The sequence below is a fragment of the Acyrthosiphon pisum genome, chromosome A1 (assembly GCF_005508785.2).
Source record: "Acyrthosiphon pisum isolate AL4f chromosome A1, pea_aphid_22Mar2018_4r6ur, whole genome shotgun sequence".
Taxonomy (NCBI): Eukaryota; Metazoa; Arthropoda; class Insecta; order Hemiptera; family Aphididae; genus Acyrthosiphon; species Acyrthosiphon pisum.
The window spans coordinates 80076895-80092146 of NC_042494.1; the positions used below are offsets into that span (position 1 = coordinate 80076895).

The 15252-nt window shown below is 27.7% G+C and overlaps 1 protein-coding gene across 4 annotated transcripts in view; it reads right to left on the bottom strand.

Moving 5' to 3' along the window:
* LOC100160451 (adenylate cyclase type 5) overlaps window positions 1-15252 on the bottom strand; it is a 151317-nt gene that overhangs the window by 118775 nt on the left and 17290 nt on the right. For all 4 annotated transcript variants that reach the window (XM_029487591.1, XM_029487590.1, XM_029487592.1 and 1 more), the window contains exon 2: window positions 13646-13675. The gene's annotated coding sequence lies outside the window, so the exon portion shown is untranslated. The remainder of the gene's footprint in view (window positions 1-13645; window positions 13676-15252) is intronic.

Genomic DNA, 15252 nt, shown 5'->3' on the forward strand with positions numbered 1-15252 from the left:
GCAAACGCATACAAAAAAATTCATTCAAATCGGTCTAAACAATTAGGAGGAGTTCAGTCACAACACACGTACAGTAGAATTATTGCGCTTAGCAACACATTCTGCTATTCATTTTTATATTATACTAGCTGACCCATCACAGCTTCGCCCGTGACTGGTTGTTTATTTTGCATTTGAACGATGATATGTATAATTTTTTTATTGAAATTAATTCGTTTAATGTGATCGGCAAGTAAATATAAAAACGGTCATTAAAAACCTGTTGAAATGTTTCTAGTGGTATTAATCTTATATATTTTTATAGCAGAACCCATGAACTTCATTACCCGTAAAAAATCGCAAATCTTAAAAAAAATATGATTGTTCAAGTATTATTTTGGCTTACTTCAGTAAGTGCAACTCGGCCACCCTGGTAGGCAATGTTCAATAATTCGATTTGATGCAAGCTTGTACCTGATCTGCCCAATAATAACCAATGGCAACTGATGATATATCAACACAAATTTCTACTATTAACTGTAACCAATGGCAACTATCAATAAATAAAAATACAATTTCTAATATGATCCTCAATGTCCCTGTTTGAGCACCTCTTTAAAATTCTTTCTTATTCCATGGTAAAAATATAGAAGAACCACTATTCCAAATTTCAAGTTCGTATGCTGAGTAGTTTTTGAGATACAGCGATCTCTGACTCAGTGGTACTTATTTTAGGTATATAATATATATAGATTCCCTTCTCCCTCCCCTCCAAAAAAATTAAATATCGGGTGATGTTGTGACACTCAGGAAGGTATTTGGAACACTTTGTGAAAAAAATTAATAGTGTAATCACGAAAGGCTTGTTCTTTTACGTATACAGGATTCGATTAGCTTAGTTTTTTAATTTTTCAAGAACTTTATACTCATTTTTTACTAACAAAAGTTGTACTAAAACTAAAGTAAGTTGTACTTACCCGAAATTTAACTCATAAGAATAATCAAAAAGTAAGCACAAATTATGCTCGTAATGGGCGTACCTACACATAATTCACGAAAAATAATAACTCAAATCAACAAACATGCCCGATTAACCAATAGCAACCAATATATTATAATATACTATTATTATTTTAATCTGCAACAATAAACTTTATTTTTCTTTTTTATTATTTAGTTTATTTTTTTTCTAGACAGATTGCGACACTGTTGTATTTTTGACATCCATATTTCATACTTTTCTAGTGGATTTTTCTAAACAAAATTGGTACTATGACCTCCAGCAGACTGTCAAGTATAACAGTAAAAAAATTTCAGCCAAATCGGTTCAGTGGTTTTCTCGGTTAGCGCGGTCCAATCAAACCCTTACCATTTTAAATAATAGTATATATAGATAGATGAAATCAACAAACATGCCCGATTAACCAATATAATATAATGCACTGTTGCGCCACTGTTGTATTTTTGACATAAAGATTAGAGATTTCCTACCTTTCCGGTGGATTTTCCTAAAATTTTATTTCGTAAAAACCTTCTCCTGGCAGTTACGAACATCTTAAAAACAATTTGAGCCAAATCGGACCAGCCGTTCTCGATTGATGAATTGTTATATATTTTTGTCTCCATTTTTACATACTTAGATTATTACATAGATTATTCGTTTCTATGGTGATAAATAAAGCGTTAGAAATTAAAATTCCATTTTTAGCGGTTTTTCGTAATTTTTTGGTGGTTTTCCTCGTGGCATTAAATAACTATTGATAAAATCGAAAAATGACCTCTTTAAAGTACCATCTTGATCTAATTTTCTAAAAGATAAGGTACTATATGTTGAAATCAAAGCACTCCTTCTGATAGACATTTTGTATATAAAAAAAAAAAAAATAAACACCATTGTAAAACCACTAGCTCCGTTCAGAATCTAAAATTAGGTATTAAAAATATCTCTTATACTCATAATATCCTGTATTTTTGTTCTATTAAGTATAACTATTCTATTTTTACCAACCAACAGAACAGTAGATGTAATAAAATCGTGTCGAACAATATATTTAAGTAAGCTATTAAAATTCACAACATCAATCATCTACAGTAACGTAATGACTTACCGGAAACCCTGATTGATATATTATTCCGGTTACTTAAAAAAAAAATAATACACCACATATTTTTTTTCATAACCTGCACAGAAGCGTCTTCCTTCTTATTGGATCTTAATCGTGAACAATGATTTTTTTGAAGGGTTAGATGCCTAGTGCAACTTGAATGACGTATAACAGTGCAAACAATCATATGTTATTTTATTTTAACACACGTGGATATAGAGACTGAAGTAACGATGATCTATGCATAAACTATCAATGGCCAAATACGCATCATACGACGAAACGGATGATTACGACTATACGTGAAGAATTTCTCATACGGGTATCATTGGTGGACTAGAATATCAAGTAGAATATAGTTTACAAGAATGATTATTCTAATAAATTATTATTGAATGAGAACCGCTAAATGAACAAAGTACACTGGAGCCATGTTGAAACAAATACTCGGATACACATTGTATAAGATGTACACGCGCGCATATCGAGGTCTTTCTTAGTCATTATTACTTTTAATCATATTATTATGCTCATTTATAATCTTCATATTGAGACTTCCGATACTGACATTAAAATAATAACGTGATTTATATATTTTGTATGTGTTTTATATTCATTATTATTTTTCAGTTGTAATTCGATCGTTGATGTTATAATAATAATGACGTATTATAAGTATTATACTAATTACAGTAAGGAATAAGGGCGTAACTTACTCAAGTAAGTATAACAAAAAGCTTACAGTTAAATATCTTATTTGATATGAAGTAATTTAATGGTAGTAATTGAAATCTAAATCCTTGCATGTATCAATTTACGGCACATTATTGGTTCATTGATATCATCCTTTACACTAATTATGGAAAAAATTGAAATTATGATTGCATGGAACAGCGAATACATCATGTTAACAAATATGTGCATGATTTTTTTTTTTTTACTATTAACTCTATAAGTGGACGTGTAAGATTTTTAAAGGTACCCTATATGAACTAACTATTAATTTTAGTAACCATTGTTTTATATTTTATAGCGAGTTAGAAAATACCTACTCTATGGACATTTTAAGTTCTTTGTTTATCATAATCTATAATATTCTCAAATTAAACTTTAGTTTTGTTTATGTTATGACTGCACTGTCCTCGTCTTATATTCTTGGAACCCTACAATAAATTCATGTCTTATCTCCAACTTTAACTACACTACTCCTGATATAGGTAAAATTAAATTTTCAAATTTCATTCCCCTACAATATAAACTATTTATCCCATAAACTCGTATATGTTAATTTAATAACAAATCGTTATAATTTTATTAAGGTAGGTACGTAGATATATAATAAAGCTATATGCATGGCTAAAATAAAATTGTGGACTATGTGTCATGAGTACCAATCATACGTCTTGCAATATCGTTTTAAAAAATAAAGACCATAAATAAAAATCTTTAATCATTATCACTATTTCCCGTTTTATGTTGCTGTACAACTTCATACATTTAATCAACAGGTGATACATAGCTACACTATAATATATAATAGTATAATACAAATGTGAGCAGACATAGGTAATTTATTATGTAGGTACGTATAATATCAATTGAAAACAATTTATTTAAGAAAAATACCTCTAGTGTTGTTTTATGTTCAAAATATCTGTATAAAATAAGCAATAATACGAATGGTCACTATGGCAACAAAATATGAGAAAGAAGGATGGATAAAATAAGAATATAAGGTATTTTATATATTATAATAGAATATAATAGAATCTAAAAGTCTCAATGACACGGAACGAATGTTTTTGTCCAATGACCATAGTTATGTATGTGTTTCGCTTAACTTGCATGTGCTTATTTATTTTTATTTATTTTTTATTTTTGTAAGTCTTACCGCTAAAAAATACGTGAGTCTTGTATTTAAGGTAGGTATACATATAATACTTAATAAATAAACAATAATCGATATTGTTGTAATGTTCTCAGTGATCTGTAATATTTCCAAAAATAAAACTGTTGTTTAATTTAAAAATGCACTTCTATCAGTTATATACAGTATTAATTAAAGTTACAAGTACTATTTGACCATTTTATTTCTTAACACATGTACCGAATGACTTACACAAAAAATTAAATGATTACAAGGTATAAAAATGATATTGCTCAACAAAGAGTATACAACATAATATTAATCTTTCTTTGATAATATATGAATACTGAAATAGAATTTAATTGGTCAAATTAAAGACGAATAAGTCACAAATCGATGGTCAACAAATATATAGTCATAACTTCATAGCCCCCCATCAAAAAAAAAAACAAAAACAATAATAATAATAGCAATAAATCAAATTATGTTTTCATATTGTATTTTTCAGATTCCTATAGCAATCCGAGAGATTCAAGTGATTTATATTTTAAATTGTTCTTCTGCAAATATCACGGCATCTTCGTTATTTTTGTTATCAAATAGTGAACCTCTAGGAACGATTCTCTTATTCCACTAAAGTATTTTTCTTAGTGTGTAAAATAATTGACCGAAATAATACAATATTGTCCCGGTACTTACAATTACGGTAATGTGTGTGTGTGTGTGTGTGTGTGTGTGTGTGTGTGTACTTTTAAGTTTTACACGTCAAGTCTAAATGTAATATTGAGAGCAATTTGCAATTAGTATTTGTAGTACGGTGTTCATCAGGATATCTGAGAAAGTTGCAGCCACGACAGAAAAATGATATTCTCAAGAGTGGTATTTCCTTTTCGAGGATTAATCTGAAGCTTTTTTGACCAAATATCGTAACAATTTTGTTTGATATGTTCATATGATTCATTAACATACAAATTCTGAAGGGTACATATCGAATCGAGCAGCGTTAAACGATTAAAACGCGCTTCTAAAGTATAACACTATATATTAATTAATATATTATTATATTTTATGTTATTACTATAATAGTATACTTATTTATAAATATTATGGCTATTTAAAAAATATATTTTTTTATATTCATCATATTTCTTAAAATTTTATTTTGTGGTATTTTTTTGGTATAAAACTCTATAGCTTCCAGATAATATTATTAAACTAATTTAAGTTATTTTGTAAGAAAAAAAATTGTTTTAACATACAGTATAATTATAGGTATATATAGTACATTATAAATACTGCATACTACCTAGTACATTTTATATATTACTGTTTTCAAAGATTATTAATTAATTCCACCCTGCAACATATCATAATTACCACTAAATTATCGTGAAAATTTATTACATTAGGTATAGTAATTGCGACATGTAAATGTGATATAGAATATAGGTAACAGAACGGATATTGAATATTGATGATTATTCACTCAGTTTAAAAAAAAAACGTATGTACGATTGTGGTTTGAATTTTTTGCAGTATGAATCAGTAAATCAGTGTATTTACACGTCGATTCCGTTAACAGGATTAACAATAGGATTCCTTAATTAAATTGTACCGCTAAATACTCATTGAAAACGAATGCATAATTATTGAGTAGTGATTGTTCCAATATTGCACGAAATTCTAATAACAATAGGTTCATATGTATTAATATTAGGCACATGAATAACGGAAGCCTACACAATATTATTGTGCGTGTAAAATACGGTATAATGTATAATATTATATCATAAACTAAAATTGCATTCGTTAATGTATATTTAAACACAGAGCGGAACAGTGGAGATATTATTATATATTAATATATTATTATACATATATTATCAACAATTGTTGTTACAATTTTGCAGATAGGTACATTCAATTAAATTACACGCCTCGGGAACGGGAAATATTTCCCTACCTCTTTTACCACCAAACGAAAGCTAAGCATTATCAGAACCAACAAAAACTCCATATTCGTTTACGTGAAAATATACGATTTCTCGTAATATATTATGATGATGAGTGACACCCGAGCAGACCTTATAGTGGATTTACGTAGCTGCAGTGCAAAAAGCATAGACGTTATCGAACACAATAAGTCGAGATAAACTGTCAACAAAAGGTTGTTTTGACGGCTAAACGGATAGCTCCACTAGTCCACTGAAGTGTAGGGGAATTTGTCCATCACCGGCATTTGCTCATCGGGGGATCTTGGACGTTTTATATATTCTCGGGAAGAAAACTAAATGAAAAAATAATAATCGAAAAAATGTCTTCATACTACGTCATATTATAGTTTTATACTCATATCAGCTTTGTGTTTGCGGTGAAATAAAAATATAATATAGGTACTCACCAATAGTATTATAATACTCTAAATATTATGTAAAAAATATTATAGTAGTGTAATGTAACAGAAAAAACTATATTATAGGGTTATCATGCAGAAGTCTTGTAATATTTTTTCGTACTACATCTTACCCACGAGTCTCGGGAAAAACTTTTGAGATCAACAAAACAATATTAATGGTGCACAATCAATTTTACAACATTTTTATAGATTTTTTATTCCAATATACGCGTTCGTGTAAGTCACTAAAAAATGTTGTGATCCTATTCGGTCGGGAAGTTACAGCACATTATTGTCCGAGCCGTAAACCACAATACTTGACTAAAACACGCTTGGTCGTGTAAATATAGGTTGCTTTCGAAATTTAAATAGTGTTATGTGTTGTTAGCAAACAATTAATGTGAGTACACCCAATGTACGTTTTACGTATATAGAGTTAACTCCGAAAACACCACTCGTAAAACAGTCGCTAAAGTTGTTTTCCAGTCTTTGATTTACACTCCGCCAGCAACTCATTAAATCTTTTTTCCTTTCACACAACAGTTACACATAATATTAAAGAAGAATTTCTCACGAGAGTTACGATTAAAACCCTTTCGATTAATTTTGAATCACTTTCGACACATTCAAATATAACATAAATACTTATAAAGTCACTATAGACTCAAATAACGTATCGGGTATAGATACGGATATAATAAATCCAGCCATTAATAGTTATAGATTGGTAGGTAGTTGATACGTTGACAAATACAATATTTTTCAAAAAACTGTGAAAACACTTTTAAAACATATTTTTTACTTTTATTATTAGCATTAAGCCTCAATAAAATATTTATTTCTTTGCAAAAATAATCATCAACAATATACTTATTCTAGTATTATCTGATATAGAAGTTATAATTTGAACTCGGGAATAAAGTTTGTAGATTTAAAATTATAGATGTTTTACAATTTTTTAAAATAATTTAAGTGACTATGATAATAATTATCATTTTAAATTAATTAATTTAAAAAAAATACTTAATAAGTAAATATTTTAATTAGGTACACTAGTAATCATTGAATACTAATAAATACCATACCTACGCCATCCCCCCTCGGTTCAAAACATAGAGACGGGTGGGAACTGTTTATCACAATACTGCCACCCAGCCCTATATCGTTTATTCACCAATTATGTACATCAATATTAACAGAGAAAGAGATACATGAAAGGGGGCCTCTAACCACCCTATAAAATTAGCTACTTTACCATGCCTATACCTATAAAATAAGCCGTGGTAATAAATATATTAAAGTTTGAATATGTAGATTAATATTTGTGAAATATACTTTAATACATAAATGTACAAATTATATATATAGAATAATATTATTGTGGCACCCCGGGCCTTTTATTAGGTATTATAAAATATTATTTTTTAAACCTATATTTCTTATAGGGCAAATAATAATTAAAAGTTGTGTTAAAATAAGTAGACGTGTTATGCTTTAGTGAAGGGAGTAACACCTAATCTAAAAAATAAATTGCCTAATTTAAAAAAATATGTTTTAGTGATATAATGCATCTATTAACATTTATATTTTTTTGTTTGGGCCCGTTATAATATTAAAAACTGTCAATTTCAATCAAACACTATATTATGATTTATGAACATTATTATTAATACATAATAATTTAATTATTTAATTGCCACAACGTATACATTTTTTATGATACATAATAAACACATCCACATATTTCAAGAGAAATATAAGAAGACATAACATTCATCTTCATAGAGCAAATTAAATTGACAATTATAACATTAAAAACCCAATAACTCTTGTGTTGTAGTAGCGTTAGAAATGAAAAAGAAATACATTTCATGTAGTCATATTTTTATAGGTACGGCATGGCATAAGGTTTTCGACATCGTATGATATAAAAATATGAAATAAACTTTTTCAGATGTTAACTCAACAAGATCTAAAAATAATTTTATTTCTCGTCATTATTGTAATATGTTCTGTTTTTATCGACATCATTTACAACTTATTTGAAGTGTTGTCACATGAATGAACTTATATCGAATAAGTTTTGAGGGACGGTGAATATATGATAAAGGTCAAGGGTTTGTGAGATATAAAAAAAAGTGGTGTCAACAGAAAAAACATCAAAAATTACACAATAAATTAAATAATTCATATGAATTGGATATCTACTAACACATAAATAACCCCATATAAACATTAAACCATATCCCATAAAACTACTCATATTTCTTGCTGATTTTTGCATGCAATATCAAAAGAATTTTTATCATGGAAAAAACATCTAAGAAATAATTTCGATTACATGCACTCGTGATTTGATCGTAATACGATATTATACAATGTCACATTCGTCTTTTGCGCTTCCCCCCCCTCCCCCCATTTATGTATCAGACCACATAAGGTAAGTATTTATATTATTACGCCATCTAAAATAGTGCACTGAATAAATTTCAAAAATCGTCATACTAAGGTCAAAGCGTTAGATCGCTGTAGAAATTGTTCTTTAGCAATTGCTGCGTCAAAAATTAACATTTTTTTTTTATTATTATCATCGAAGAGTAAACAAAAGTATAACTTATAGTAATTAATATTATACTAATCTATAATTTTTTTAAATTTTTTTTTCATTCTAATGAGTATGAAACCTAGGTAACATTAAATTATAAATAACGTATGCTTCACGGAATGAACCACTGAAGAAATTAATTAGACATGAGTTATACAAATTGTTCAGTAAAACTAAATTTATAATTTACTATTTTAGAGAAATTTTAAGAGGATGCACCGTAACGAGAACGTAACCGACGATGTCATTTTTAAAGGGAATCTAGTGGAGTAATGAACATTGTTTTATTATACAATATAGTAAGTACCTATAAATATTATAACGGGAAGAAAATATATATTATATATAGCACATTAATTAAATGTATATATTTTTTTAAATATTTCAAAATAAACTATATCGTTTGATCAAATCAACAGAAATTATATTATTATTATTTGTAGTTAAATTTGTTTTTTTTTTTTTTTTTGAAATTATTATAGACCTGCAATGTGCGAAATTGACTCACCAAAATGTAACATAATAATCAAATTTATGTAAATGAGAATATCGTACATTTTGATCGAATGCATTTAAAAAGTCACATTTTTTGCAAAAGTAAAAACAAAATTTATGACATAAAATACAGTTGTGTTTAAAAAACATATATTAAAAGGTATTATTATCAAAAAAAATGTAACATCAATGTTTAACAATCAAACATAACATGTTTAATACTATATTGATATTTTTTAAAGCTAAAATTCAATTTTTAATATTTGTTAATATAATTGCATATTTAAATAATAATGATTTAGTAGGTAATCTAATTTAGTTTTATCTTATTTTGTTTTTTCATTGAAATTGATAGAATCTTATATATTATATTATTTGGCGACAAAATATATTCAATAAGTTTTTAGTTAAGTATAATACCCATGTCAATAGAGTGTATCGAATTTAAATGTAGATTTTATTTTAGTGCCATGTGAGAAAGGAATTTCTTCCCGGAAGCTTACTTTGTTTTCTTACATTGTTACTTATTATGTAACAAAGTTACACTGCTACTGAGTGATGTGTAAAAAAATAAGATAAGTAATGCATATAACTGTAAGCGAAAAGTGTCGTAGTTTATTCAAATCACTGATAAGGATAGTGTATTATATGTACATTTAAGTTTTAAACATATCTAAAAACGTTTGGTGTTCAGTCAGGAAATCAATAATTTATTAGACAACTAGAAGAAAAATTAGTAACGACTATGAAGACTTTAGTTTCAATAACCATAATGTATATTATATAATATAGGTATATGGAATCGGTATAGCTATTTTTATAATCAAGTAAAATTTTCAAAAAATTCGTTCTTTGTTGATATATAGTTATCCAATCATTGATAAATAACAATCCATAAAAAAAGCTTTTGAAATAATCTCAATAATATTTTGTTTTTGAAAGAAACACTAGAGATCCATCTAAGATGATTTAAAGACTAGCTGTATAGTTAACTAAACTCTACCATTTAGTAATCTTCAAACAGCATAATGCAAAACACCCAACACGACAAACACGGACCGGATGCAATATTTCTTGTGTTAATAATTGTGTTATAGTAAGTTATCGTACATAACGATCACGATAGTATTAATGATTTACTGTATTTTATTACGTTTACGTATGTAGGTAACACTTACATAATTAATGCATTATTTAGCGTGCACGAACGTGTCTTACCGTGTTATTATAATGATATATAATATATTAAATACAACATTATGTCAGTATGTTTTGAAGGTCTATAACCTACTGAGTGTGGTGTCTGATAATGTAAGGTGAGTACTAGCAGGGTGTCTTAAAAGTTTAAGGTGGGTACATTTCTATGGAGACATTATGTACTACATTCGTGTCCGAACGGCTTAGTTGTTACCTACTCGTTTTCTGATGCGTTGAAAACATTATGCACCCGCGTGTCAACATGAGTTATGTACGACGGGGGCGGATTTGTAATATATTTTAAAGCAGTTAGTAGCGGAATCAAAAATCCTGTAAGTACTCCTGTATAGCACCTCACGGCGTTAATATACGAATAGACGAATCGCGAGAAACTACAACGCCCACGCAAAGATAAAATCCGATTTCCGCTAATACAATAAAGTCGCAGAAAAGGTGAGACGAATCGGGCGAAAAAAAATTGATTTGAACGTCGGAGAGCGAGGCGATTTCCCTGTTATATACCATTGTCACAGGATAGTCAAGATAAAATTGTATCAGGAATTTCAAATATTGGACTCGAAACGTCCGAATTGGTTCTTGGGTTGTTACGAAGGAGTACCCAAATTAGTTCCTACATTTTAAAAGTAGGTATACTATTTGCCTTCGTATTTTATACTGACAGATTATATTGACTGTATAGTATATACATTTAGTATAGTTGCAGTTAAACATTTTCATTAAAATTTCAATACCAATAAATTTTACAATGTTCATTATTTATATACCTGCTCGTAAAATATGGAAAAAACTATTAAATTACCGAAATCATAACAAAACTATCTCGTTTCATTACGTCTTTTTCTTATACGACCAGTGTGAAATTTACGATGTATTTGCAAAATTCTAATGAGAACTAATTTGGACGTGAGCTGTTAAAATATCTGGTATCAATTTGAATATGAATGATTAGAAAGGTACGGAAACCATTATAGTAGCATAGCCAGTGGCGAATTTACGGAGGGGGTCCAGGGGTTTGAACCCCAGACACCAGACACTGATATAGTGATATATTCATATATAATTATTCAATTAATTTTATAAAAATAAAAATAATACATTTGAAATAGGTACAAATTATTTTTTAGGACCCCCTCACCAGAAAAATTTTGAAAATCTGCCACTGAGCATAGCTACATATTGATTATTTCTGTTATTATAATTACACAGAGGTATATTTTCAAACACCGCCGGCTACTGTTTATTTTTTGATTCAAATGAGTCAAATGTCATGCATTTATCAAAATGGTAGTCACCAGTCATACGTTTTAGACTTCAATATTTTACTGAAGTAATTATTTATGTTAGTTCATTTATAACACAAATAAAATAAAATATAAAAATTTAAATTAAAAAACAAAAAATGATTACACGGTATCGGTCAGAGAAAAAAAAATCTAGCTCAATAATATAGCTATGTTAAAATAATAATATATAGGCTACTTGCATATTATAGTTTACATAAAATACTTTGAACATTAAACTTTAAAGTATTGTTTATTTAATACATTTCATATTAGATACTAATGAATTTATACATGCACTAATATCTAGAATCTAGATGAAGTCAAAAATAAATTTAAATTAATTAAATAAATAATAATATAATTACATTAATTTCATTAATGAAATCTCAATATTGTAATCGAATAGGTACATAAAAAAAATTAAAAATGGATAGTAGCTAGTTCTGCTAGTATAGGTGCAGTGCTGTAAATAGGTATGATACAATTAGGCGTATGTTTATCATTTATAAATAAATGCATAATAATTATTCATAAATAGTATATTGATTACAATTTAATTTGAATGCCGTTTAAATCTGTTGGCTAGTACTAAATGTGTAGACATGAATAATACAATATTGTACATTTGTACCGAAAGCTATTTAGCATGAACAGTAGCCAGCAGAATCAATGGAGTCCGATAAATACCGTTTTTAAACCCGGATGTTTTGACGGAATCGATAAATCTTCAATATCCGAACAATGTACATATCCTGGTATTTTTCATCAGACCCGAAAACCTTTTGTCGGTCATATATTTTTAAGTCTTGATGAGGTACTTATTTTCATATTTTATCCTTGTGCATCAAATCGTTAAATCTCGAAATTAATAAAATAATCTTTCCTCGTTTGCTTATGTTCGTGAACAACGGATACTTACACATTATTTTTTTTTTTATGTGAAACATCTAATGCAACGGGTCATGCCGGCTGTTGGCGTAAAGCCGCAAAGCGCAATACATCTAATGCGCCGAAAAAAATCTGAATATTTTGTTTTTGATTATTAATTCTTTTAATGTTCAATCCTTTCAGTTTTCAAGCATATTTTCTATACAAAATAATTTCGATGTTTCATATCTGCCAGGCGGTCTCGCGACGTCTCATTTTTGTATAATATATATTTTGCGTATATCTCACTAATTTTCAGTTGCATAAAGTATACGATTTATTTTGAACCGTAACATGAAACCGCTTGCACAGTTGCACGTGAAAACTGATTTATTAAACGACGAAAGTCACGCAATTCAAATAAATACAGTATATAATATACACGTATTGGGATTCATCGTATAACACGTGCTAAGCAATAATATCATCCAGTTTTATTTATGAAAATACAATCTTCTCAAGCTATTGTAATTTCACATGAAAAGTCGGAAAATCGACAAGATTTAAATTCATACCTACTTATCATGATTTACAACAATCTTAAGAGTAAATATAAATTATAATTTTGAGATAAATTGGTTCACATCACAGACGAAACATTTATTTTACGTCATAATATTATATAATGTATATGTTAATGCAGAAATGAATTAATATTAGTATTTATAAGTATATATAGTATTATAAGTATCAGACAATTTTATATGCACACTCAAACGTATAAAATATGTTATCATAGACAATGTATAATTTATATTTTGCAATACTCACTCAAATAATTGTCATCAGAGGGTCAAAGACCTGCAAAAAAAATTTAATTAATGTAGGTATACACACGTATTTCTATATTAAAATAGATAAAAAAAAAGTATTTTTTTATTATTAAAAATTAAAATATTAACTGTGTATAATATTTTATGAGTACGCTAAAAAGATAGTGTTATTTATGGCAACAATTATTTTTATTTTATTTCAGTGCACTAAACAAGTAACAAAGAAAATTAAAATAATGAAAATCGATGAAAATGAAAGACTGCAGTTCTATATTGATATTATAATAAAAAACATAAAATACAATTTTACATTTTTATTACATTGGTCACAATTTATTATTTTACAATTTATATATACACATAAAATAATATAACAGCTAATATAATTTCATTGAGTTCTACAGTGATTAGGTACCGATCATATAAAATATTTATACTGAAATAAAGGCAGTAAAATACTAAAATGTAAAACATTGGCTCTTCACCGGACGTATAACATGACCGAAATTGTTTTTTTTTTTAAGAGTCAGTCATTCTCGATCCGTGGGCACATGATGTACCGATATGCCATATTAAATTACACAATATGCACCTACGTATTATGGGCATTATCCTTGTTAATATTGCAATTTATAACACAGTCGTCCTACTAGGACGCTTATTGTCCTTGGCCACAATATCCTCATATTTGTCTTAATTTGCCAAAAGTTTATACTGTGCTATTCGTTTTGAAATTGTTTATACCACGTGTAAAAAATATAATCATATAAGTTAAAGATAAGATTATAGGTAACTAATCTAGCAGATTAGAAAAAATAATAAAGTCATTAATCCAGAGTACAAACAGAACAAAAAATACATAGCTTACATAAAATATATCAAAATGTTAAACTAAAATTACATTTTATGACTGTTTTGAAAATCATAAACGCACCTACATTATACGAAAGCGATTTTGGATATTATACTAGTAGTTTGCGTCATGTACGATGCCAATGAAAACCATATGTTTAATTATTATATTATTATTACCCACGTTTTAAGCTTCAATGAAACCTATATTAGTATTTCGTTCATAAATCATATGCAATAATTCATTTTATTTTTGTTTAAAATAAATATATACTTCTATAATTGCTTAAATTCTTGAAATTATTAGAATGCTATTTAGCGCACATGTAGGCAAATAGGAATAATATCTCTCATATATTTTAATGACATAAATCTTAGACAAATTACAATAGTAATATACTATATCTATGTCCAATATGTATATATCTACGCGATAATAATATTTTTTTATAAATTTAATGTTTCTCCAAAAAAAAAAGTATAGACCTGTTTCAGAGGAAAATATAGAACACATCCAACTAGAAAGGTGTCTGGTGCAAGCCTGGGCATAAACGCATTATAATGTTAAAAGTTAAGTTAATTTTAACTTTTAACTTAACTTTTTTAAATTTAATTTTCTATTAACTTAATTGTTAACTTAACTTATTTTAATTGATATTAACTTAATAAATAACGAGTTACTTTTAATCAAATTCAAGTTAAGTTAATTTATAAATAATTAAATAATAAAAATAAAAATTATTATTGATATTA